Here is a 24,573-nt window from a genome sequence, read left to right as displayed (position 1 = left end):
ATTAAGGATGACGTCAAGAAGAGGAATGCAAGCTGACTAAGAGGTCATCTTTAGCCAACCACCAGTCTGACACTGTATGCATCTGATTGTAAGACTAGAACAGCTTTTCATCACCTGTGTGCGCATGCACGCGCATGTGCATGTGTCTCCATGAGCACTTCTAGTGTATGTTAAAGTCTCGTGTATGTTAGTGTAAGTATTATCATATATTTTGTCATCCAAATCCTGAGCCTATTTAAGAATGAAAAGGGGGCACTATTAAAAATTTGCCAAGGCAAGAGACATAAGCCAAGACTGTCCTGGGCATAGGGTGATAAAATAAAATCACCCTATGATTTTATTAAAGACAATTTCACACATAAGTTGGCATAGGCAAGATGATTATTCATCACTGTGTTGAATAGCCAGCAGGGAGTTTTTCCAATAACAAAAGGAACCAAACCTTGAATTTTATCAGTTTGTCCTCATTGAACTATTTATTGCATGCTGGGACTTAGAGCTTCCAAACTTTTTTTTTTAATTTTATTTATTAATTTTTACAGAGACAGAGAGTGAGTCAGAGAGAGGGATAGACAGGGACAGACAGACAGGAACGGAAAGAGATTAGAAGCATCAATCATTAGTTTTTCATTGCGCGTTGCAACACCTTAGTTGTTCATTGATTGCTTTCTCATATGTGCCTTGACCATGGGCCTTCAGCAGACCGAGTAACCCTTTGCTTGAGCCAGCGACCTTGGGTTCAAGCTGGTGGGCTTTTTGCTCAAACCAGAGGAGCCCGCGCTCAAGCTGGCGACCTCGGGGTCTCGAACCTGGGTCCTCTGCAGCCCAGTCTGACACTCTATCCACTGCGCCACCACCTGGTCAGGTGAGCTTCCAACTTTATCTCCATTATCAACAGGAAGCTGGCCAAGAGGCCTGGCCATCAAAACTTCTGAACTCACTGCCTAGCTGCACAGAGGCAGCACTGGGTGTGGCAAGCAAGTGACAGTTTTGGATTTCTCAGAGCCTGTGCCATCTTGAGACTTCAGGGGGATTACATGAACATCCAGGCTTCAGCTTTTAGTTCTGTGCTCCCAGCCACACCCTGTCCTATTTCCCTCACAGTGATTAAGTTGACAAGGTCTAGTCTCAAAAATCTTAACTCAGTTTTAGGAACCCTCTTTTGGTGAGGATATTCCAAAGGAAAAGTTTCTATCACCAGGAGGTGGATATTGCTGGTAAAGTCTATACCAGGGGTTGGGAACCTTTTTGGCTGAGAGAGCCATGAACGCCACATATTTTAAAATGTAATTCCATGAGAGCCATACAACGACCCATGTATGTTATGCATTATCCAATAAAAATTTGGTGTTGTCCCGGAGGACAGCTGTGATTGGCTCCAGCCACCTGCAACCATGAACATGAGCAGTAGGAAATGAATGGATTGTAATACATGAGAATGTTTTATATTTTTAATGTTATTATTATTTTTATTAAAGATTTGTCTCCGAGCCTGATGCAGCCATCAAAAGAGCCACATCTGGCTCACGAGCCATAGCCCTGCTCTATACAAACACAGATCCTGAATCCTGTGATCCCAACTTCTGACGATAGAACTCAGAAAATCCGAGTTAGCACCTTATGCTGAGGATAGCTCAGTTGATTCAAGCATCAGCCCCAGATGGGGGTTGCCGGGCAGATCTCAGTCAGGGCGCATGAGGGAATCTGTTTATCTCCCCTCATCTTTCTTTTAAAAAAAAGGAAAAAGAGGCCTGACTAGGCGGTTGTGCAGTGGATAGAGCATTGGACTGGGATGCCAAGGACCCAGGTTCGAGACCTCGAGGTCGCCAGCTTGAGCATGGGCTCATCTGGCTTGAGCAAAATAAAAAATGCTCACCAGCTTAGACCCAAGGTCGCTGGCTCAAGCAAGGGGGTTACTCGGTCTGCTGAAGGCCCGCGGTCAAGGCACATATGAGAAAGCAATCAATGAACAACTAAGATGTCGCAACGAAAAACTGATGATTGATGCTTCTCATCTCTCTCCGTTCCTGTCTGTCCCTATCTCTCTCTCTCTCTCTCTCTCTCTCTCTCTCTCTCTCTGTCCTTGTAAAGAAAAAATTTAAAAGAAAAAAAGGAAAGGAAAAGGAAAATGAGTTAGCACCTTAGGAACGGTTCTTAAACGAGCTCCTGGAATAACTTAACATTAATATATTAAGAATTAAGTGTGTTCCAGGCTGTTCGATGCACTTGAACTCATTTGCTCCTCACAGCACTCCATGAGGGAATCACGATTACTGTCATCTGAATTCTACAGAAGAAAGTGGGGCACAGAGAGGTGAGGCACTTGCCCAAGGTCACAAGGGTAGGAAGGGAGAAGCCAGGATTCAGGCCCCAACAGCAGAGGCTCCAGAGCCGGTTGCTGTCAACCATCCCTTAAGGATACAGAAAAATGAAAATTAAGTAAGTGAATCACTGATTTTGCACAAAGAGAATACACAGAGCACACTGTGTGCCGTGGTTACTGCTGCCTGCTGTCTCCCAGGGACCTTGAGGACTTTCACTAGGGTTAGGAAATCCTGCTGAGAGGCCCCAGGACAATTCCACTTTGGTAAAGTCCCTCATTCTCTTTATAACAAGTTACTCAGATGCTTTCAGAAAAGTACTTCATAGCCTCGTCCTAACTACTAGTTATCTCATGCCAAGTCTTACTAAACTTGAAGGCAAAAATGAGTCCATTCTGTCTCCTAAATGGCCTCCCACAGAAATGCTTTGTAGAATAAAATAATATGACTCAACAGAATATGGCAAAAGCCAAAGCAAAGGGGAGGATGCAGACACCAGAGACAAAAAGAAAGCAGTTCTATGTGTTGCAGGTGGTAATGGATCATTATTGAAGCCACTCAGAGCTGCAAAGAAGATGCACGTGTCCTCCTTCCCTTCTTCCTCTTCTGCCTGGGCTCACTCTGTGCTTCTTTTTCAGCCTCTGTGACACAACTGTGTTTTAATTCCTGAACTGAATGGGCACATCCCTTTCTGGAAATCTTGGCTGAATCTGTGTTCCTGACCTGGGGGCAGGGAATTAGTTTGCACAATAGTAAGTCCATCTGCAATTTACTTCTCACAGCTGCTTTCTGTGGCTTTGAATCATGCTGGAGAAATCTTCTCACCTCTCAGGCCTCCCAGGACCTAACAAGACACCTCAGTCTCCTTTAGCAAACACAAACAGGGGCAACCCTGTATTGGGCCAGCCCTGTTTCCCCGGCACGTGTGCAGACATATGTATGGCCATCAAGCACAACTATTTAAAGACACAAGAACTAGAAAATGGTGCAGCAGAACCAAGCACACACACAAACACACACACACATATCCAAATGGCAATAGACTAAAGCTTCTTTCTGGAAGCCCAAACTGTGTTAACATAACTATAGAGGTCCCTCACTAAAATCCTTTGCTACCGAAGCTTGGGTTTTTCTTTCCGAAGGTGGAATAAATAAATACTGAAGTGAACAACTTTTTTTTTTTTTTTTTTGGTAAACATGACAACTTACTGAAAAATAGAGCAATGGTAACAGATTCTTCTCCTTCATCCTGGAACACCATGGGTGTGGGTTCTCTCAAAGGCAGACCTAGCCCTGGCCAGTTGGCTCAGCGGTAGAGCGTCGGCCTGGCGTGCACGAGGCCGGGGTTCGATTCCCGGCCAGGGCACACAGGAGAAGCGCCCATCTGCTTCTCCACCCCTCCCCCTCTCCTTCCTCTCTGTCTCTCTCTTCCCCTCCCGCAGCCGAGGCTCCATTGGAGCAAAGTTGGCCCGGGCGCTGAGGATGGCTCTGTGGCCTCTGCCTCAGGTGCTAGAATGGCTCTGGATGCAACAGAGTGACGCCCCAGATGGGCAGAGCATCGCCCCCTGGTGGGCATGCCGGTGGATCCCGGTCGGGCGCATGCGGGAGTCTGTCTGACTGCCTCCCCGTTTCCAGCTTTGGGGGGGGGGAGGCAGACCTAAAGGGTTTGGGGCTAAATTCAGGCCTGACAGGCTTTTCATTCTTTATTTTTTACTTATTGATTTTAGAGAGAGATAGAAGGAGAGAGAGAGATAGCAATTTTTGTTCCACTTATTTATGCATTTGTTGGTTGATTCTTGAATGTGCACTGACCAGGGATCGAACCTGCAACCTTGGTATATAGGATGATGCTCTAACCAACTGACCTTCCTGGCCAGAGCTTAAGAGGCTGTTTCTGTTCACCCCCTAAGACTTCCACACCTTTAGAATGGGAAATGGACTTCAGGAGTCCCTGGCAGATAGATTTTATGCAGTAGTTTCTGGTCCGGTGCTGATTGGCCTTCAAAGGATGGTGAACAAGGATAAAGGAAGCTCCATTTCTCCTTGTCATAATTCTAAAATATGTTGGAAAAAATTTAACATTGTTTATAAATACCACTTCTCTTCTCTGACTAAATTGCTCCTCCCATCTTTTCTATCCCTTTTGTTCCCTGATAGGGTGGCCCTGTCTGCCCTAAAGGGGTTGCATTTCAAGTCAAGTGTACTATTCTGGATAAAGCTCATGTCGTTGCAAAAGCAGTTTTAGGTTCACAGGATTTTGCCTCTGGGCCTAGTTCCATAGAACTGTGGGGGTGAGTGGGTGGGGAAGCAGTCTTGACTGAATGCCTACCGAGTGCCAGGCACTGTTACTGTGTACAGTTATTTCATCTACATATTAACTGCTATCGTTACTCCAGGTTGCCAAATGAAGGAGTCAGGGTGTACACACAAAGGTTAAAGTGACTTGCTCAAGGCCATGGAACTGTTATGTGCCAACAGGGGTCTGGACTCAATTCTCCGTCTGACTCCAAAGGCTACATTCCTTCAGGCTTCCTCTAATGGAGGGTCGTCTTAAGGGCTGAAAGGACAGTGGGACAACTGACTGAGGTCCACTGACTGATGGCACGACCCCATCACTCTCTCCTAGCTTCCCTAGCCGGAAGCATGCTGTCTCCACATGCTTTCCTCTCCTTGGGGTTTGGTCACTCACTTTCCTCCCTCTTCTCTCCTTGGGCAGGACCCCTAATTCCGCCTGCTGTGTCCTGGGCTACAGGTGAGTCTGTCGTTCGGCCTGGAGCCGTCAGATCCTGCGGCTGAGCTATCAGCTGGCCTCCCACCTCCCACCTCCAAACGATAGCAAACCTTACAGCACTCCCAAACCAGCTTGAGACTATCACAATTGCTTACCTCTCTGTACCCGCCCCCTCAATATCTAGCACTACCCACCTTTTAGCCCTCCTCCCTTTTTCCGCGGTCTTATCCAATAAGGTCTTGGCTCACGGGCTAAAGACGTCAAAAGTAACCAATTGTCTTCGCGAAGGCCCCGCCTTTAGGCTGAGGAGCAACTCCAGTGACCAATGGGATATCCTCTTCGTGCAATGAGCGCGCGGAGCTTGTGGAGCAGCGGCTGGGTTGTCCAATGAACCGACGGGTTCCCGTGGTTAGGGGCGTGGCAGAGGCGGTCGTTAGGGGCGTGGCGGCAGTTGCTTAGGCGGGGCCGGTAGCCCCGGGAACTGCACTGGCCACGGGTTCCGGCTGCATTTCCATGAGCGCCGGCGGCAGCCGCAGAGCTGTAGGAACCGGACCCGGGGCGGGCTGGACCTCTATAGTCAACCACACACAGGTAAAGCCACGATCCAGCGAGCTCCATTAAGGTGGGATCGGGTCCCGGATTGGTCGTGCCAAACGCCTGAGTCCCGCGGTCCTCGTTTTGGCTCGGCCCATTGCGCCGCTTCTTGCGCTCCCAGGATCCTCGGGGCCTGTCACCTGGAACCACTGGGGTCCCAAGGACCGATTTGCAAAGTAGCGGGGAGGGAGGCTGCCTGGACCGCAGCGGGTGGGGTACGCGTTCCTGAAAGCCCTTTGTCCTCTCGTGCCCCAGGTACCGAGGTTGAGGACATCCCCGACTGTGGTCTCTCTGCCAGCCATCCCTCCATCGGTGCCTTTGGTACCTCTGGGGAGGGAGGTCTGTTGACTCAGGGTTGGTGATGAAGGTCTGGGCTCCACACCTGAAGGAGAGGGTCAAGGGACCTGATTATAGCCTCGAATATCCGAGGGGCCTCTTCGTTTCTGGGCTCCAGGGTGCACCCAGGACCGATGGATTCAAGTTGTAGGACGGCAGCTTTTGACCCAGTTGGAGGCACACTTACTGAGCTCGTCTCTACTCCGGACACTGTTCTAGGCGCTTCGTGGGCTTTCCCCACAATGAAAGATGTTCAGCAGGCGCAGGTGGCTGCCTGCCAGGCGAGGCAGCCAGCGCCTCGACGTTGGAAGTGTCTAGGCAGCAGCCAGATAACAGCCACCTGTCAGGGATGCTTAGAAAGGACTCCACACGGAGGACTGCATGATCTACCTGTAAGGCTTTTCTCCACTCACGGATGCGTTCTGGGTGACCTTTAATGCCCAGCTTCAGAAGGGTATTTCTGGGGGTACTTAGTCTGGTAGTGAATGTTGCATGTGCATTCACCCATAATGAATTTTGTGGTCTCAACTTTCAAGAGTGGGTGTTAGCAAAGAGAATGGACTATACCAAGAAGATAAGGTTTATTTAGCTATCATGGAACTCCTTAATTAGAACTGTGCACTACTTCTCTTAATCTTCCAATTTCTCTCTCATTTATCATGTCAGTTTCACCTACATTCCAGATTTGACCAGGGGTTCCAAGAACAGACTCATGAGAGGGGCTTGGGGAGATTGTAGGTGTGGCAGAGTTAATGTACTCTGTCCCCAGAGCTTGCTTTTTTCTTTTTACCCAGAGCTTTTTTGAGGGCCATTTTGTTACAACCACATTAAGTAGAGTCCATTTAACTAGAGCTCATTTAATCAGTCTTCTCAATGCACGTGTGAGGAAACTAAGGCCTGGGAACATCATGGGGCTGACTGATCATCACAGAGCCATGAATAAGGGATGATCTATTGACCCCGGATTTATCAAGATCATGATAAATCCCAGCCTCGTTATCTCCCTCTTGGTGTTTAAATTCCAGGGAAATCCTGAGAGTTTAGGAGCATAAATTACGGTGCTTTAGTGTTGGATTTGAATTCTAGCTCCTCTTCTTTCTAGTCGTAACCTTGGGCAAGTTATTTAACCTCTCCATGCCTCTCTTTGCTTACCTATAAAACAAGAATAATAATGGTACTTAGAAGGTTGTTTTGAGGAGTACATGAGTTATTATATTTGAAGCACTTAGAACAATACCTGGCATACAATAACCACTATAGATTTGGTATATATGATATTCCTTTATACAGTTTTTCTTTATATCTACCACCCAATATTTTCTATGAGGAGCTTATTCTTTATCCTGCTTTCTCCTCTGCAATTCATTAAACATATTCCATATTTTACTGTAGTACAGACGTCTGTGGGATTTTCCAAGTTGCTCTGCATTTATTTTTCTGTCTTTTATTGAATCAGGGCATTCATTTTTCTCTGTTAGTCTTCTTGTAATTGTAACACTCCTTTTAGACTCCAAATCTATTTTATCTTCTTAGAAAAGAATGGGGGGGGGGGCAGGAATCCCTCAAAGTGATTACCACTTCCCCACTTTCCCCAATGATACCAATTTCCAAGCATTCTTCCAAATACTCCCTCTGCTCAGCCCTCCTTCCCAGTTGTCAGTCTGATACAGCTTGATTATAAATGGATGAACATTTTTAGATTAAGATTTCATGAGCTACTGTATTAAGTGCTTTTCGGAAGTTCAGGGATCGAGTGTCAAATGCATTTAAGCCAGTTACTTAGTCATTCGAGCTGGGGGAGCACCAGCAGCGCCTGCCTTGTTGGGCAGAAGCACAAGTGTGCGACTGATTCTTGCTGGTAATCTAGCGTGTTCACTGGTTCTTCTGCATTTTTCCTGTTCTTTTCTTGAGCTTGAAATAAACCAGATGGCAAGCGCCAGGGAACAAAGGTCTTTTCCTCTCGTTTTGGTTGGAAGTTCCCTCTCCTTCTTACTTTTACCTTCATTTCAGCACCTTCGCAGTTTGGATAAATACCTCATCTGTTTGCCAGCCTTTAATTAGGTGATACCTGTCACCTTTATTTCTTGCAGGAATCTGGTCACCTTTATTTTCCCTTCTTTGTTTTTATAGAATAAAACAAAGATTAGCACTGTTCATTGATTGGCACATTCTTAAGAGTTGATTCTGAGTTTTAGGGTTTTTTTGTTTCGGACATTCTAGAGCTCGGCCATCTTAGAATAATTGCTTTAGTTCCATTGTTTGTGTATTAACAATGGGCTTCTTTCTCTCTATCGTGTTCTCTTTTCTCATAATATCTTGGTGAAAGGGCTTCTCATTTACTGTTATTCTTTAAAATTCTTTTTAATTTGTTGTTTTGAGAGAGAAAGAGGAAAGAAAGAGAGAGAGAGAGAGAAACATTGATTTTTTTGTTCCACTTATTCATGCATTCATTGGTTGATTCTTGTATGTGCCCTAAGGATTGAACTTGCAACCTCTGTATGTTGGGATGATCGTCTAACCAACTTAGCTACCCAGTCAGGGCTTTACTGCTATTCTTCAATTTTGTACTCACACCTGTCTTCTGGTAATCTCTGGCAGTGCCTACAGGGAGTATAGTGGCTGCCCACTTCCCGTCCAGAACATGTAACATTTCTTTGGTCCTATGGAAGATAGGATCACAGTCTCTCTTATTTTTTTACCTAAAACCTGGCTCTAAGAAAAGCCTTAGCAAAAGAACTTCCAATATAATGGAACTCTGTGTGGTAGATCTCTGCTCTGACCTACTGCTTACAGTATTCCAGTTTCTCTCACAGTGAGGGATCATTTTCATATCTGCACATTTATTTTTGTTGTCTTGGCTCTAGGGCATTGTGTTTTTGTATTAAACATTTTCTGTTTATAAAATGGCTGGTGTGGACTGGTGGCTGGACTTGTTGCCTTGAAGCTTGTGCCCGGACCCAGTTGGGAACAGACTTTGTTACATGAGGACCTGCAGTAAAGTAGCATTCAGGTGAAGAGCTTGTTAGAGAATTGGCACATGTGAGGCCCTTGGGTCTTCTTTTGTTCCCTTGAAGCTGAGGTCTGTTAAGTTCAGCAAACTGACCACCTGGTGTGTGTCAGGAGCACAGCTGTCCAGATTAACAAGTGTTTGGTTTGCTGCATGAAGACTTGTTTTGTTTGTATTGTACATTTAAACATTTTTAATGCTTTTTATTAAAAAAAATTTTTTTTGACTATGTAACAAGTTTATGTGAGGAAAGAAAATATTCGAAAAGCACAAAAGGTTATACAGTAAATATGTTTCTGTCCACCTGATTCTGCCACCTGGCTTTGTTCCTTGGAGGCACCAGTGTTACTGATTTTTTCCAACTTCCAGAGGTGCTCTGTGCACAGCCAGGATATTTTATCCATCTATTAGCAAATTCATTATCAATACTCCTTCCCTTTTATACAAACAGTAGCATACTGTTGGGAACCCTGCTTTTTTTTTCATTTAATATTACTTGGCAGTATGGAAAGCTTTTCCGCCTCATTTTTTGTGAAAACTGTCTAATTTAAATACCTTTTTTTTGTTTCTAAGTGTGCTAAGAACCAGTCTTATTTGGGCAGCAGCTTTGCGTAGAGATCCTACAGCATTTTATGGATATTTGGGAAGAAATACTTTTCTTCTGTACATACTGCTGCTCTGAGCCTGGGAAGAGGCTGGGGAAGCTGGAGGGCTCCTCCTAATGGTCATTCTATGTTAGGAGAGTGGGAAACGTTGGGGATTGAAGGGCCCTAGACCTTGGGCCCTTCACCTTGTCTTCTGTGCTGGCATGGCCAGGGAAGGCTTGCTTTGCTGTCTCCAGTCTCCAGAGAAGGCTCCAGCCTTCCTGATACACATGTTAGCATCTCGCTCTATCTCCTCCTGTGTCCAACATCCAGGCTGGCCCTGTGTGCCTCGCCCTTGGGCACCGGAAGGGAACGTGCCCTTCATCATGGGATTTCCTGCTTGGGTGGCTTTGTTAGATGCCCCACCCCTTCTTTTCTCTCACTCCAGGAAAACTGGCTCTCACACCTGCACCTCTGTGAACCATCTTTCCCAAACTGGCATTTGGGGCTAGAATCTCTCCTCAGGGGTGTTTCCCAAGTTCTCCAAATCACTTGACCTTTTCCAAGGTCTGAAACTGACACGGCCTTGCTCGGCTTTCGCTGATTATGGCTCTATAAGTTCTTCATCTTTGAATTTCCTGTGACTGCACTTAGGGTTTATATGACCATATTGATGTCAACATGGTCTTATGGCTTCTGTGGCTCCCAGATCTTGCCTTTGTTGTGTTTTTTTCTTTCCTTTAATGTTCCTTAATTTGCTTTTATTTACCTTTGTGTTTAATGAAGTCACCTTGAAATTGAATTCAATGTTCAAGCTGTTAGTCAGCCAGTCTAATCTAGAGTCATGACCTTATGGTCTTTGCTCACTGCTGGGTGTCGACACTATCAATCGGTTGTACCATAGATACCATGTTATGTCATATAAGGACAGGGAGATAGTGTTATCAGTGACACCTTGTCCAATCTGTCTGGGTATAAAAGAGATAGAAGCTGGCCCTGGCCGGTTGGCTCAGCGGTAGAGCGTCGGCCTAGCGTGCGGAGGACCCGGGTTCGATTCCCGGCCAGGGCACACAGGAGAAGCGCCCATTTGCTTCTCCACCCCTCCGCCGCGCTTTCCTCCCTGTCTCTCTCTTCCCCTCCCGCAGCCGAGGCTCCATTGGAGCCAAAGATGGCCCTGGCGCTGGGGATGGCTCTGTGGCCTCTGCCTCAGGCGCTGGAGTGGCTCTGGTCGCAACATGGCGACGCCCAGGATGGGCAGAGCATCGCCCCCTGGTGGGCAGAGCGTCGCCCCTGGTGGACGTGCCGGGTGGATCCTGGTCGGGCGCATGCGGGAGTCTGTCTGACTGTCTCTCCCTGTTTCCAGCTTCAGAAAAATGAAAAAAAAAAAAAAAAAAAAACAAAAAAAAAGAGATAGAAGCTTGGAAAAATTGTCCCGTTCGTGGTCAGTCACTCTACTATGCTCCATTCGTGTGCTGTTTATTTAGTCACGTCAATGAGAACAGTAAATAAATCAGGAAGTCCAACAAAGAATGGCTAGATTTTAATTTTTTCAAATAAGGAAAAAGAAATATCTTCCAGTATTGCCATCATTTAAGAAAAGATATTTTAACACCTAAAATGAGGGAAGCTCAGTGTCCCACAATAAAGAGCAACCTTCTAAACAGAATATATTTAGATTGATAGAAAGGTTGAGGTCATGGAAGTTGACACATGGCATTTAGTCAATGGTACTAAGGTGGTCGGGATCCATCCAGCTCTTTGAAGGGCCTCTAAGACAGCTGTCTCAACTCTCTGTATTCCTAGAGCTTTACCCAGCACCTGGCACAGGGAAGGTCCTTGGGCCTCAATTTTCTCGCTTGCATTGATGACACCTCATAGAATTGTGAATAGCCAATGAGGTAATGTCTGAGGATGTACTTTGTAAACAATAATTTTTCTAATTGGTCTTCACTTGTCAACACCATTGCATTTCATGACATGCTTGTAGAGTAACTGAGGTCAAGTATTAAACCACAAGCCTTTGATAAACTGTAGGGTTACACAAATAGAAATTTCTACTATCATCTAATTTTGCTCTGTCATTTTAAAAGATATAGTGGCTTGTTAGCATCAGCCAGAGAACATTGCTGAATCCCAGGATGAGGGTCTTAGACCCTTCACCTATGGTTCACAGACTTTCTATTTTCTCTGGGTGTCTGATAGAAAAGCTAATAGCGTGAAATGGGGACAGGAACATGCACGTGCATGATCCACTCGTCACCTGTAGAAGATGGCTAAATTAGATTGGAACCGATCACTCACAGGCAGGTCCAGGAGCTGGACTGAGTAGATCCAGACCAGGGTACTCTAGCCTTGTTGGCTAAAGCAGATCCTTCCTTTGTCTTCTCTGGTGAGTATAATACTGTCTAGTTAGCATTGTGTCTATGTTTTTTTGTTTTGTTTTGTTTTGTTTTTTAGGTGAGAGGAGGGGAGATAGTGAGGCAGACTCCCACATGCGCCCCAACCGGGACGCACTTGACAATCCTGTCTTGGGCCGATGCTCAAATACAAAGCTATTTTTAGTGCCTGAGGATGACACTCTAGGATCAATTGAACTATCCTCAGCGCCTAGAGGCATGCTCGAACCAATCGAGCCACTGGCTGCAGGAGGGGAGACAGAAAGAAGGGGTAGAGGGAAGAGGAAAGGAGCAGATGGTTCCTTCTCCTGATTGCCCTGACTGGGAATTGAACCTGGGACATCCATACGCTGGCCCAATGCTCTATCCACTGAACCACCAGCCAGGTCCTTGTCTACATTTTTAATTTTTATTATAATAGCATTAAATTATCCCCATTAAGCCCTGGCCGGTTGGCTCAGTGGTAGAGCATCGGCCTGGCGTGCAGGAGTCCCGGGTTCGATTCCCGGCCAGGGTACACAGGAGAAGTGCCCATCTGCTTCTCCACCCCTCCCCCTCTCCTTCCTCTCTGTCTCTCTCTTCCCCTCCCACAGCCGAGGCTCCATTGGAGCAAAGTTGGCCCGGGTGCTGAGGATGGCTCCCTGGCCTCTACCTCAGGTGCTAGAATGGCTCTGGTTGTAACAGAGCGATGCCCCAGAGGGGCAGAGCATCGTCCCCTGGTGGGCGTGCTGGGTGGATCCTGGTCAGGTGCATGCGGGAGTCTGTCTGACTGCCTCCCCGTTTCCAACTTCAGAAAAATACAAAAAAAAAAAAAATTATCCCCATTAAATAGGAGGGAACTGAGGTGAAAAGAAGTTAATAAACTTGCCCAAAGTCAAACAAAGAGTAAATGGTAGAGGTGTGATTTAGGCCCGGTCGGTTTTTCCCCAAAGCCTATGAATTTATCCACCCTGTTGCGAGTGGCCTTACAACCCCAGCATCAGTGCACACCCACAGAAAACATCTCAATGAAGCGGAAATCTCTGTAACACCAGTTGTTCTGACCTATTTCCACAAACCTGTTTCAGATATCACAGATATTTGAGACAGAGTTTCTCCATTTTCCTTGAATGTTAAAAAGTATTCCTGTTTTATAGTACCACTGACATCTCAATCCAGGTTAACCTAGGATTATTTGTAATCAAATTTCTATTTCCTGACTCATGTCAGATGGAAAATACCATAGACATTTTGTTGCATTGGAGGTCTTGGAGTGAGTAGCAGAAAGCACAAGTCTTCCAGTGGTATTTCAGAATTTATCTGAATGCCAGCAGTCAATGAGTAAAGCCCGTCTATCTTCTCTTTGGGGACTTTTTCTTCCTTCTGCTGCCTCAAACAGCCTGCTTTTGCTTTAAATTCTTTTTATTTGAGAGCAGTTTCTGAAGTAGGTTTATAATTTTTTGAACCTAGTAAGAGGTGCTTGGGACAAACAGAGAAAGGGGGAAAAGGAATACAGCATTGGACAATAGTTTGAGCAAGTGTTAGAAAATGGAAAGCTTTCGTTAGATGGATAATTATTTGCCTGAACTTTGACATATTCTTTAAAATACCCCAAAGCTGCTGACAGCCCAGGCACTGAGCTCTCTCCCTACATTGGCAGCAGCATGGTAGTTACTCGTAAAGGCCAGTACTTCTCAACTCAGCCTAATGCAATCATCTCCGTATAAGAAAATCCCGCTCAAGGGGTCAAAGTGGTGATACAAGGTGATACAGACTCAATCAATAAATATTTACAGAGTGCCCACTGGGTGCTCAAGACCATAAATTTGAATTCGTGTAGTATTTACATATGAGGATTGAATTAGTCAGGCATAGACCAGAATTCCCAATAGAGATTAAAGGGATGTAAGTCATCACTTTTATGTAGAGATGATACTTTTTTTCTTTCTTTTTTTACAAGATTTTATTTATTGACTTTAGACATAGGACAAGAGAGAGAGAGGAGGAGGAGGAGTGGGAAGTATCAACTTGTAGTAGTTGCTTCTCATATGTGCCTTGACCGGGTAAGCCTGGGGTTTCAAACTGGCGACCTCAGCGTTCCAGGTGGATGCTCTATCCTCTGCGCCACCACAGGCCAGGCAAGAAGAGACTTTCAGAGTCTCCAGAAATGAAAGGATCTTTGCAATTATGTGAAGGTGAGAGATGGTATGATTTTTTAGGGCCTGGAGGGGATGGACCCCAAAACGAAGGTTCCTGTGTAGTTCAGCAGGTTGTACAGAACTATCTGGATGCCATCAAGGGCTGGCAGTGTTGTTCAAGCAGTAAATGACAGTGCTTGTCCAGCAGCCTGTGGGTCAGGTTACACCGACTCACACCCACTGCCTCGTGTCGGTCCTGCAGGTTGCCAGACAAGCACACACATATGTGTAGCACCAATTTTCAGGCTGACCTCTGGAATGTCCCTTGTAAGTAAAGCCCCAAAGCTTCATTCCTCAGTGACTCACTCCCACTGCTCCCAGATCTGTCCCTCTTGACCTGTCTGCCAGTCTCCTCTATCTGCCCAGCATTCCTGGGCCTGTGTCCATCCTGTGAGCCCAGCCTGATGTCTGCACCCCCCCTTCCTTCTCCCCTTCTCTACTGTTTGTGTCTTCCGGTGGCTCCCCAGCTTTATGAGGCCAGCTCCTTCCTTCTGCCTCTTTTGTTTGAGTTCCTCTAGCATTTATAGGTGGTACCTCAGATTTCGTGCTTAATTATGCATGGATCTGCGCTGTTTTCTAGTTAATTATGGATGCCCCGTATTATGCTTTTTTTCATAGTCCCAACAGAGCTTAGAGTGAAGCTGATACCTTTGGTTCCCATAGGGAGTGGGCTGGAATGTCAGCAAGAAAGTGTAGTTTTACAAAACATACCCCTATTGGTATTGACACACTTTGGGGAGGAGGCATCCTCTTCATTTATAAACCACTGCATTATCCATGACGGTGCTCCTAGCTTACACAGGTCAATCAATTTTGGGAAAATGCAATCACTTCCCGATTATGGAGAAGCATTTCCTCATTTCTGATGAAACCATGTTCCTTGGTGGCTGGTTCCTCCTCCCGGCACAAGTGTTGGCATGGAAAGCGCATTCTCAGGAGAGGAGGAGCTGCTGGAAAGTAAGCTCATGGCTGAGTCTCTGCTCTGTGTGAGGCGCACCTGCTTTAGGGTGTGGAATGGGCAAGCTGGGATTTACCTGCAGGAACAGGGGTGGCGTTTCAGTGGGAAAGGAAGGACCCCTTGGTAGGGGAGGGGTGCGTGTGTCAGGAGCAAGTTCCAGACTGTGCACTGCCAGGACCCTTTTTAGCACAGACACAAGGACACACCTTGAAATTGCTAATGGAACTTGATGGCCACTTAGTACTCAGTGATTTATGAAGCCTGTCATGTTCTGTGTTGCAAAAATCACAAGTGTGTCCTGGGATTAATTTTAAACTTGTTGCAGGAGGCCCACACAGTCAATCCGCTGGTGACTTCGTTGTTAATGAGGCCTGTGTGTCTGCTCCTCTGTAATTTCTATCTATTGGATTAGGGAAGGTACTAAGACAAAATGAAGGAGAATTTAGTAGCGGTGGTTGTGTAATCAAAATTTTGGGGCACCTAGTATTCCAGGGATTTAAAAAAAATACTCTCTATATTAACATGCTCAGATGAGGTCTGGAGGGGTTAAACAACTTGCCTCAGGACAAATATCATGACTGGTGGGGCCTGGATTTACTCACTCCAGAGCCTGAACCTAAACAGAATCCACATTTACAGCCAGATCGGAATTGGAAGAGAGAAATTCATTAGGAATTTGCTTTGGTTTGTTTTTCCTTGAGAGGTATTTGCCATGGGACCCACATAAGTACTGAAGCTCGTTTGGTCCTTTGGGTTACAAGGAAAAGAGACCCCTTCCCCACAGGGCTCCCTCACTTACTGGTAACAGGAGAGGAAGGGATGGTTCCGACAGCTGAATTGCAGAGGCAAAGAAACCAAGCCAATAAATATTTGTGCCCCGCCTGAATACAGTTTGTGTTGTGTTAACAAGTAGCCCGGGAGCATTTGTTGTTTGTCGTTAGCTGATTATGGTCTCATATGTTGGTTGGAGCTTGCTGAGTAACAAAGGATCTTTTGAAAGGATGTGGCAAAAGGTTTCTTCAGCCTCTGAAGGAAAGGGGTGTGAAACTGCAGAGCCACAAGAGGCATATCCTCTCATGGTTTGGAGTCTGGAAGTGTGAAATCAAGTTGTTGGCAGGTTGTTTCCTTCTCCTTTTTTTTTTCTTTCAGTGAGACACACAGAGGCACAGACAGACAGAAAGAGAGAGAAGTGAGAAGTATTAACTCATAGTTGTGGCACCTTAGTTGTTCACTGCTGGCTTTCTCTTATGTGCCTTGACTGGGGGGACTCCAGCCAAGCCAGTGACCACTTGCTCAAGCCGGTGACCTTGAGTTCAAGCCAGTGACCTTGGGATCATGTTGATGAGGCCTTGCTCAAGTAGGTGACCTGTGGGGTTTCGAACCTGGGTCCTCAGTGTTGCAGGCCTTTGCTTTATCCACTGTGCCACCACCTAGTCAGGCAGGTGTTTCCTTCTTGATGTCTCTGAGAGGGAGTCTGTTCCGGGCCTCTCTCCTAGCTTCTGATGGTTCCTTAGCTTAGAGACGTATCACTCCAGTCACTGCTTTCATCTTCCTTCTCCTCTGTGTGTCTGTGTCCAAATTTCCCTCTTTGTGTAAGGATACCAGTCATGGGGTCAGGGCCACTCTAATCAGCATGACCCCACCTGAACTTGATTACATCTTCAATGACTCTTTCCAAATAAGGTCACATTCACAGGTTCCACATGGGCATGAATTTTAGGGGTACACTTTACCCCACTACACAAGGTAATGAGTTTTCTGTAGTTGAGGTCTCTGCTTGGATTTTTCTCTCTTCACAGGAAGTTTTGGGTTGTCAGGGAAAGTTAATTTTCCAAGGCTGCCGTCCTCACTCACCCCCGCTGGCAGAATGAATGTGAAGGAATTATTGGCATAAATGACACAGCTGAAAACATACCAGTATTTAACTATGTGAGGGAAGAACAGAGGCCCTGAAGGTTGTAGCTCTTGTAAGTTGTGTAAATTGTGTGAGCCACCCCCTGTTACAGAGCTCAGCGAGCTGTTCCTGTGCTCCTTTGCCAAGGACTGCAATTCTATCCCTAGAATCTCAGAAATTTTGAGCTGAAAGAGACCTTTGGTATTATCTACTTCTAATCTAACCCTCTCATTTTACAGATGAAGGTCTTTAGGGCCCAGAAAGGTTAAGTGACTTGTTCAAGGTCACCAGCTAGGAAGGGGCAGAGCAGGCACTGAGACCCAGGTCTCAGAACCCCTAGACAAGAGCCTGTCCCAGCACAGTGGCCCGTTTCTCCCCGCATCTGTGCCTCCATTTTATTTATTTATTAGATTTTATTTATTGATTTTTAGAGAGAGGAGAGAGAGAGAAAGTGAGAGAGAGAGAGAGAGAGAGAGAGAGAGAAAGAGAAAAGAGGGTGGGGAAGAACAGGAAGCATCAACTTGTAGTAGCTGCTGCTTGTGTGCCTTGACTGGGCAAGCCGGGGGTTTTGAACTGGCGACCCCAGCATTCTGGCACAACCGCAGGTCAGGCTCTTACTCCACTTTACAATAACGCTCTTGGCCGTGAAAGAGAAGCCCAGGCCCTCACATTGGTGGGAATGCCAGTCCAGCAAGTTTTAGAGACCGAGGGAAATACTGGAAGTTCCTTACTGTTGTGTAGTTGGCAGTACCTCGGGTTTCTTTGTTAATGTAGAGACTACAAAGGGGATTTTAACTGTGATTTAGAGCATCTGAATCCCACTCATAAAATGACTAGTGAGGGAGCAGGGGAGTAGTGGGGCTGACAGTATGAGGAAGGACAGATCGTATGAGAAGGGACAGACCAGGAAGGAACATGGGGGGGGAGGGCCAGTACTTCCTTTCCGCCTTCTGCATAACCAGCTCTCTAGCCATTCTGCTGACTTCTCTCTCTGCTGCCTGGTGTTCATTTTAACTGGATTTCACCTGCCTGGAAAAGGGAGGGGGACACACAGAATAGTGCACTGAAAACTAAGTTTGTTACATCTAGTACAAACTCAGAATATTAATATGTAATGGCAGGTTGAACTTAAAACAACATAAAATGCAGCATGATAAGTTAAAATTAATTTTAAGAGTTTTGTTCTAAAATTGCCAGTTAATTATTGGGTTAAAACATAGATACACACATATATAACGCATACACACATATTTATTCTCACACTTACACTCACTTCTAAATCTTAAGGCCCAGTTTTAGATCTAGCTGCTCTGTAAGCCTTCACATGGTTACTTATTTCCTGGACTAATTATTCGTGTCCCCATGTTTCTTAAGTATGTATAGCCTTAACAGAAACTTCTTTTCCCCCCAGTTAAAATGAGAATTCTATCAATTGTAGTCTCATACAATGCTTAGCATAGTGCTATGCACACAGTAGGTCATCAAGTCCTTGTGCCCCCTGAAGTTCAAGGGCGGTGGCCCTACTGACAAATGGTAGAACTGCCCTGCTCTTTGGCACTTCAGGTTAAAGCCTTGGATCAAGGCTGCATATTTGGACCATAATAATTACAAACTTCTCGCCCTGGACAGATGGCTCTGTTTGCTGGAGCGTCTTCCCAAAGCACAGAGGGCAGAGGTTGCTGGTTTGATCCCCGGTCACAGTACATGCAAGAACAGATTGCTGTTCCTGTCTCTCTCTCTCTCTCTCTTCCTCTCTCTCCCTCCCTCCCTCTCTTGCTAAAATCAATAAATAAAAATAATAATTATAAACCTCTCATAGGATTGCCTTCACTGAATTGAATTCCATTTTAAACCCTTGTCATTTTTCAAAGGTTGAGTAAATTAATTCCCTATTGCATTTGCTATTTAAAAAAAAGTTGTAGGAGTACATTGCCTATCACATCACTCAAGGTCCCCTTACATAAAGTTCCGCAGACTTTTAAAAATAATTCCATGTCTGAAAAGCCTTGCTTTCCCTGAGTATCTGTCATGCTTTCTGGGGTAAAGCATGACACAGTACATGTTAGCTCTCTTTCTTTCTTTTTTTTTTTTTTTTTTTTTTTTGTATTTTTCCAAAGCTAGATATGGGGAGGCAGTCAGACAGACTCCTGCATGCGCCCGACCGGGATCCACCCGGCATGCCCACCAGGGGGCAATGCTCTGCCCATCTTGGGGCCTCGCTCTGCCACAATCAGAGCCATTCTAGCACCTGAGGCAGAGGCCACAGAGCCATCCTCAGCCCCCGGGCCATCTTTGCTCCAATGGAGCCTTGGCTGCGGGAGGGGAAGAGAGAGACAGAGAGGAAGGAGAGGGGGAGGGTTGGAAAAGCAGATGGGCGCTTCCTGTGTGCCCTGGTCGGGAATCGAACCCGGGACTCCTGCATGTCTGGCCGACACTCTACCACTGAGCCAACCGGCCAGGGCTCTCTTTCTATTTTAGAAAACTATAGGTCTAATTGAGTTTCCCTCTTTCTCCTGACAGTCAGAAAGAGTACATTCTAGTCTTAATCCCATAGGTAATTTCATATGTTACACAGTTATTTTCCTTGTTCAGAATTTCTTAATTTCTTCTTAGATTTTGCTAGTTGCTATTTTCAAACTTTTTTTTTCTAATAAAAATATTTGTAATCATTAGGAATTTTGGAGAAGAAAAAAAAGAAAAATTGCTTATAATCTAATAACCCAGCAATTGTAGCATCCATAAAGATTTGGGTATATAGTTTCCTTCTGTGTCATTAAAAATCGCAGACTAAAAGACACTAGGAAAGACAGTGGCTTAAACATGCACGAGTTTATTCTCTCATATAAAAGAAATCCTGAGCTAGGCGGTCTAGGTCTGATATGGTGGCTCCATGAAATCACCAGGGACCCCAAGCTTCTGTCTTTCTACTCTGTTGTCCTCTTAATGTGGCTCCAGCAGTGACCTCAAAGTCACTTCATGGCCCAAGATGACTGCGGGACTTGCAGCCATACTGTCTGCCTCCCAGGGATGCAGGAGGGGAAAGGGCAGAAGAGTTCATTCTCTGCCTTTTTTTTTTTTTAATGAATTTTAGTATATCTGCAAAGTTTTGTATTTTATTATTATTGATTTTTAGAGTGAGCGAGAGAGAAAAGAGACACATTTGTTTGTAGTTTCACTTAGTTGTAAATTCATTGGCTGCTTTTTGTATGTGCCCTGGCTGGGGATTGAACCCGCAACCTTGTTTTAACTGGCCAGAACAACTTTCTACATTTTAAGTAGTATCCCCAGAAAGCAGACCAGTCCCTCCAGCAGTGGCCAGAAAATTATCCAGTGGACTCAGGATCCACCTGCCTGCAAGGGAGGCTGGTGTCTGAGTTTTGTTTTTCTAGCAAGGCACATGTTCCAGGTTTTTGTTACTAGGAAGGAGGAGAGACTTCTTCCTGGGAAGCAAACCGCAGACTGCCACATTTCTGATTCTTTCTCTTTGCATACTGCCTATCTCTTCAGTGTTTTGTTGAATGTGGAATGAGTTAAGTTGTAAACAAACATCCATGTAAATATCACTAAGTGAAATGTACATCTTGTTATTTGTCATTCTGCCTTTCCATAATTCTTTTCTATGAATTTATCATTTATACATATACTGGTAGTGTATGTTATGAATATTCAGTCAATACAGACTTATCAAGGGCTGGAAGGGACCTTAGGCAGATTTCTCCAAGGATTACATATTCAGATGCCCGCAGGGACTGTTCAGGTGCCATAAATGTTTAAGGAGGCCAGGAGTCAGTGTTGAGGACATGATAGGGTGTGGTGGGGACTGTGGCAACCTGGAGAAAGCGTGCCCTGTCTAAAGGGGACAGCTGCCACTCAGCTGCACTCATTGTTGTCAGTTATTTTTCCAGAGAAACCAGGAATCCAGATTTCTATCTGAAATCTCCCGGTGTAATAATAAATTTTCATTTAAAAAATGCCAGCTAAATGCAATGCCATCTGTGGGCTAGCAGTTTAGGGTCCATCTCTTGGTTTTGAGTTGGCATTGGTGCCCTGAAGAGGTCCAGTGGCTTCTGATGCGGCTGGAGATTTTGCTCTCTAGTCTCCAGTCTCAACAAAGCCTGGGGCTACTTTGTCTCAGAATACAAAGAAATAATAAAAAATTGCAGTTGAGCAAGACTACTCTGAAGGTTAATTGAGTCTCCCCTTCAACTGGCTTTTGTTTTCTGTTTAAATTATTTTGAGGTGACAGAATCAGAGAATCGTGGGCTGGAACCCCAACTGGACTATTTCAGAGCTGTGTGACTAAGCCTCTGGTGTCTGATCTGTGTTTTCCACACCATTTTTTTTTCTTGCTCGCCTCTCTTTCTCTACTCTTCCTGCTTTCAAATACATGGTGCAGTGGTTAAGACAAGGGTCTTGGGAGCCAGATGTGCATCCTGGCTTCTCTGCCTACTAGCTCTGTGACCTTGGACAACTTCTACGTTCCTCATTCTCCTCGCCTGTAAGATGGGTATAATAACAGTAGCTACCTTGTAGGGTATGGTAAGGATTCAATGCCTTAGTATATGTAAAGTACGAAGAACAGAGCTTGACATGCAGATAGTGTTATATAAACACCCTTCTCTTTTTTTTGTTTTCTCTGCCACTTTGGAATCCGTGGATCCTCAGCACAGTGGACCCAGCTCCGGTTCCCTGTCTCACGGGAGCACTTTTAGCTTCTGGTGCCTCTCTATGGCCAACCTCCGGCCCCCAGGCTGGACCCAGACTGAGTAGGCCTTGTGGCTTCCCAGCCATTACTTTCAGTCCTGTTCTGTTTCTGGTACCTGTTTTTGAGCCCGTCTGTGCCCTTTTACTTCTCGCAGCACATATTTTTTCTATCATTGCTATATGTTTGCAAGAGAAAGAATGAGTCAACCAACTGCTATCTTGACCTAAAGCCTCATTAAGTCATGTCATTGGTTACACAGAGACATACCTGTCAGGTGGTTCTGAAGATTATGTTACTAGATAAAGGGTAAAAAAGCAGGGTGCATTTGCTTTAGCCAGAGTTCTGAGCGCTGCAGATAACTTGTCTTGGAAACCAGAGAGAGCCATCAGTCTGTGGATTGACAAAGGCTTCCCCAGCAGGTTTGTTCAAATGGCGGAGAGTGTGGCACCCATGTTAATAACAGAAATTGTCTTTTCCCCTAAAGACTTGAAAGGCAGAGAAGTGTAAACTGTGCTTGTATTTCTGTTAATTTGCCTCTTTTCTGTCACCAATCTTTTCAGCTTTTAGATAAATCCAAATAAGAGATCTGACCTGACCAGCCCAGCTGCACAACATTTCAAGGACAATTAATATTGCCAGTCGAGAGGAACAAAGAGCATAGGTATGTATCGTCCAGACTTATTTTTACTTCTTCTGCCTCCCTCACTTTAGTGAGTGGGAGTGGGGAGGGAAGAACCCATTTTATTTTTTTGATTTGATAAGTCTGCTTTAGCCCAACAGGGAAACTGTTAAAGCCACCTGCTGCTTTCCTTTGTCCTCTGCCCAACAAAGGGGCAGAAGGAGCACCTGTCTCGGTGTCATCGCGCCAGCGTGCCAGAGAAGCTTCGGAGTTCCTGCTAGATCTTGGTTTTGGCTGTTCCCTCACTAGGCCGTAAAGGAGCTGTATCATTTTGGATGTTTGTTTCTTGTTGTCTTGACTGGCACGGGTGGCTGTGCTCCAGTGAGGTGAGGGGCTGGAGCCACAGGCTGTACCGGTGGAGCATCTCGAATGCAGTGCTGTGGACTTTAGGCCACAGACCCCTTGGAGAACTGATTCTCTGCAGAGCCCTTCTCCAGAAAACTGTGCATTATACAAGCTTTCATGGGGTTGCTGGGCCCTAGAATCCTTTAGGGCAGGGGAACCTATGGCTCGCGAGCCAGATGTGGCTCTTTTGATGGCTGCATCTGGCTCGCAGACAAATCTTTAATTAAAAAAAAATAATAACATTAAAAATATAAAACATTCTCCCATATTACAATCCATTCATTTCCTACTGCTCATGTTCATGGTTGCAGGTGCCTGGAGCCAATCACAGCTGTCTTCCGGGACAACGCCCAAATTTTTATTGGATAATGCATAATGTACACGGGTCGTTGTATGGCTCTCATGGAATTACATTTTAAAATATGTGGCGTTCATGGCTCTCTCAGCCAAAAAGGTTCCCGACCCCTGCTTTAGGGGACCCACAGACCCCAAATTAAGAATCCTTGTTTTAGGAATTTATAAATAGCTACTCTTTAAGGGGGGACATGTCCCCAGAGGTTAGTTTTAAGGAAACTGTCATCTCTTAAAAGTTCAAAAGTAGCTGCAGCTGAACATATATTTGGAGGTTTAACCTGGGTGCAAAATTCTGTCAGATACATTTTTTTTTTTTTTCCTGAAGCTGGAAACGGGGAGAGACAGTCGGACAGATTCCTGCATGCGCCCGACCGGGATCCACCTGGCATGCCCACCAGGGGGCGATGCTCTGCCCCTCCGGGGCGTCGCTCTGTTGCAACCAGGGCCACTCGAGCGCCTGGGGCAGAGGCCAAGGAGCCATCCCCAGCGCCCAGGCCATCTTTGCTCCAATGGAGCCTGGGCTGCAGGAGGGGAAGAGAGAGACAGAGAGGAAGGAGAGGGGGAGGGGTGGAGAAGCAGATGGGCGCTTCTCCTGTGTGCCCTGGCCGGGAATCGAACCGGGACCTCTGCACGCCAGGCCGATGCTCTACCACTGAGCCAACCGGCCAGGGCCTGTCAGATAAATTTTTTAGAATTCTTTTCTCGCCCTGATGGTGGAAGGCCAGTCGAGGAGCTGTGGCCTTTGGTTGCCTTGTCACTGATCGGGAGCCCCAGCCAGAGAGCAGCTGCAGTGTGGTTAGGTCCTGTATTTACCGAAGTCACATTCACTTTAGAAAGGGTTTCTGAGTCCCCTCTGGCCTTGCTGTGGGTCCCAAGAGAGTTCATTCTGCTATGCCCCAGATATGGTTTGGGTGATTGTTTTGTCCTGCCTGTTCTGTCTGTGCTGTTGGCCACCAGAGTTCTCGCGCTGACTGTTTTTAGCAGAGTCTACTGGAAGCCGTTCCAAGGGAAGCTGTTGCCATGGCTACCTTGGCTGTGAGAGTTCCCATTTTCTCCTTTTTTTGTTAGCTTGTGGCTTCCTCATTTTTAAGGTGACAGCTGATGTTCTGTTTTTCTGCTGAGCAGCAAGGGAAAGACTGGATTTTTGTTGCTTTTGTTGTTGTTGATGTTTGGTTTTATGTGTTTGGAGGTGGGTAGGTGGGCATGTATGTCTCATATATCAGGTAAAGCTACCTCAAAAGATAACATATTAGAAGAGCTTGGAAGAAGCCAGATATTCATACATAATTTTTTTACTCTAATTTTTTATTTGGTCCACTTTCGCCTATTTTTGGACAAATGGGGAAAATTGGCTGAGCTCCATTTCACAATGCTCCCACCCCCCAGCAAGGATTCCGGACCTGGGCTGGGTCTGGACTTTACGCCAGTGCCCTCAGGAGCAGACAGGCATCCGGGGAGGCTTTATCTCATCCTGCTCTAAAAATAGAGGGGT

General features: G+C 45.7%; 1 protein-coding gene across 2 annotated transcripts in view; it reads left to right on the top strand.

The window, feature by feature from the left end:
* The first annotated feature begins 5,512 nt into the window (after nucleotides 1-5,512).
* The window catches only part of ABHD2 (abhydrolase domain containing 2, acylglycerol lipase), an 85,390-nt gene continuing 66,329 nt past the window's right edge, over nucleotides 5,513-24,573 (top strand). The window contains exons 1-2 of one of the 2 annotated variants that reach the window (XM_066355724.1): nucleotides 5,513-5,643; nucleotides 22,264-22,364. The gene's annotated coding sequence lies outside the window, so the exon portion shown is untranslated. Of the gene's footprint in view, nucleotides 5,644-22,027; nucleotides 22,123-22,263; nucleotides 22,365-24,573 lie in introns of those variants that run through there. The other variant, XM_066355725.1, reaches the window with a different exon arrangement.

Source organism: Saccopteryx leptura, chromosome 13, assembly GCF_036850995.1.
Source record: "Saccopteryx leptura isolate mSacLep1 chromosome 13, mSacLep1_pri_phased_curated, whole genome shotgun sequence".
Taxonomy (NCBI): Eukaryota; Metazoa; Chordata; class Mammalia; order Chiroptera; family Emballonuridae; genus Saccopteryx; species Saccopteryx leptura.
The sequence above is the reverse complement of the archived record's forward strand: the minus strand, read 5'-3'. Positions and strand labels throughout refer to the sequence as shown.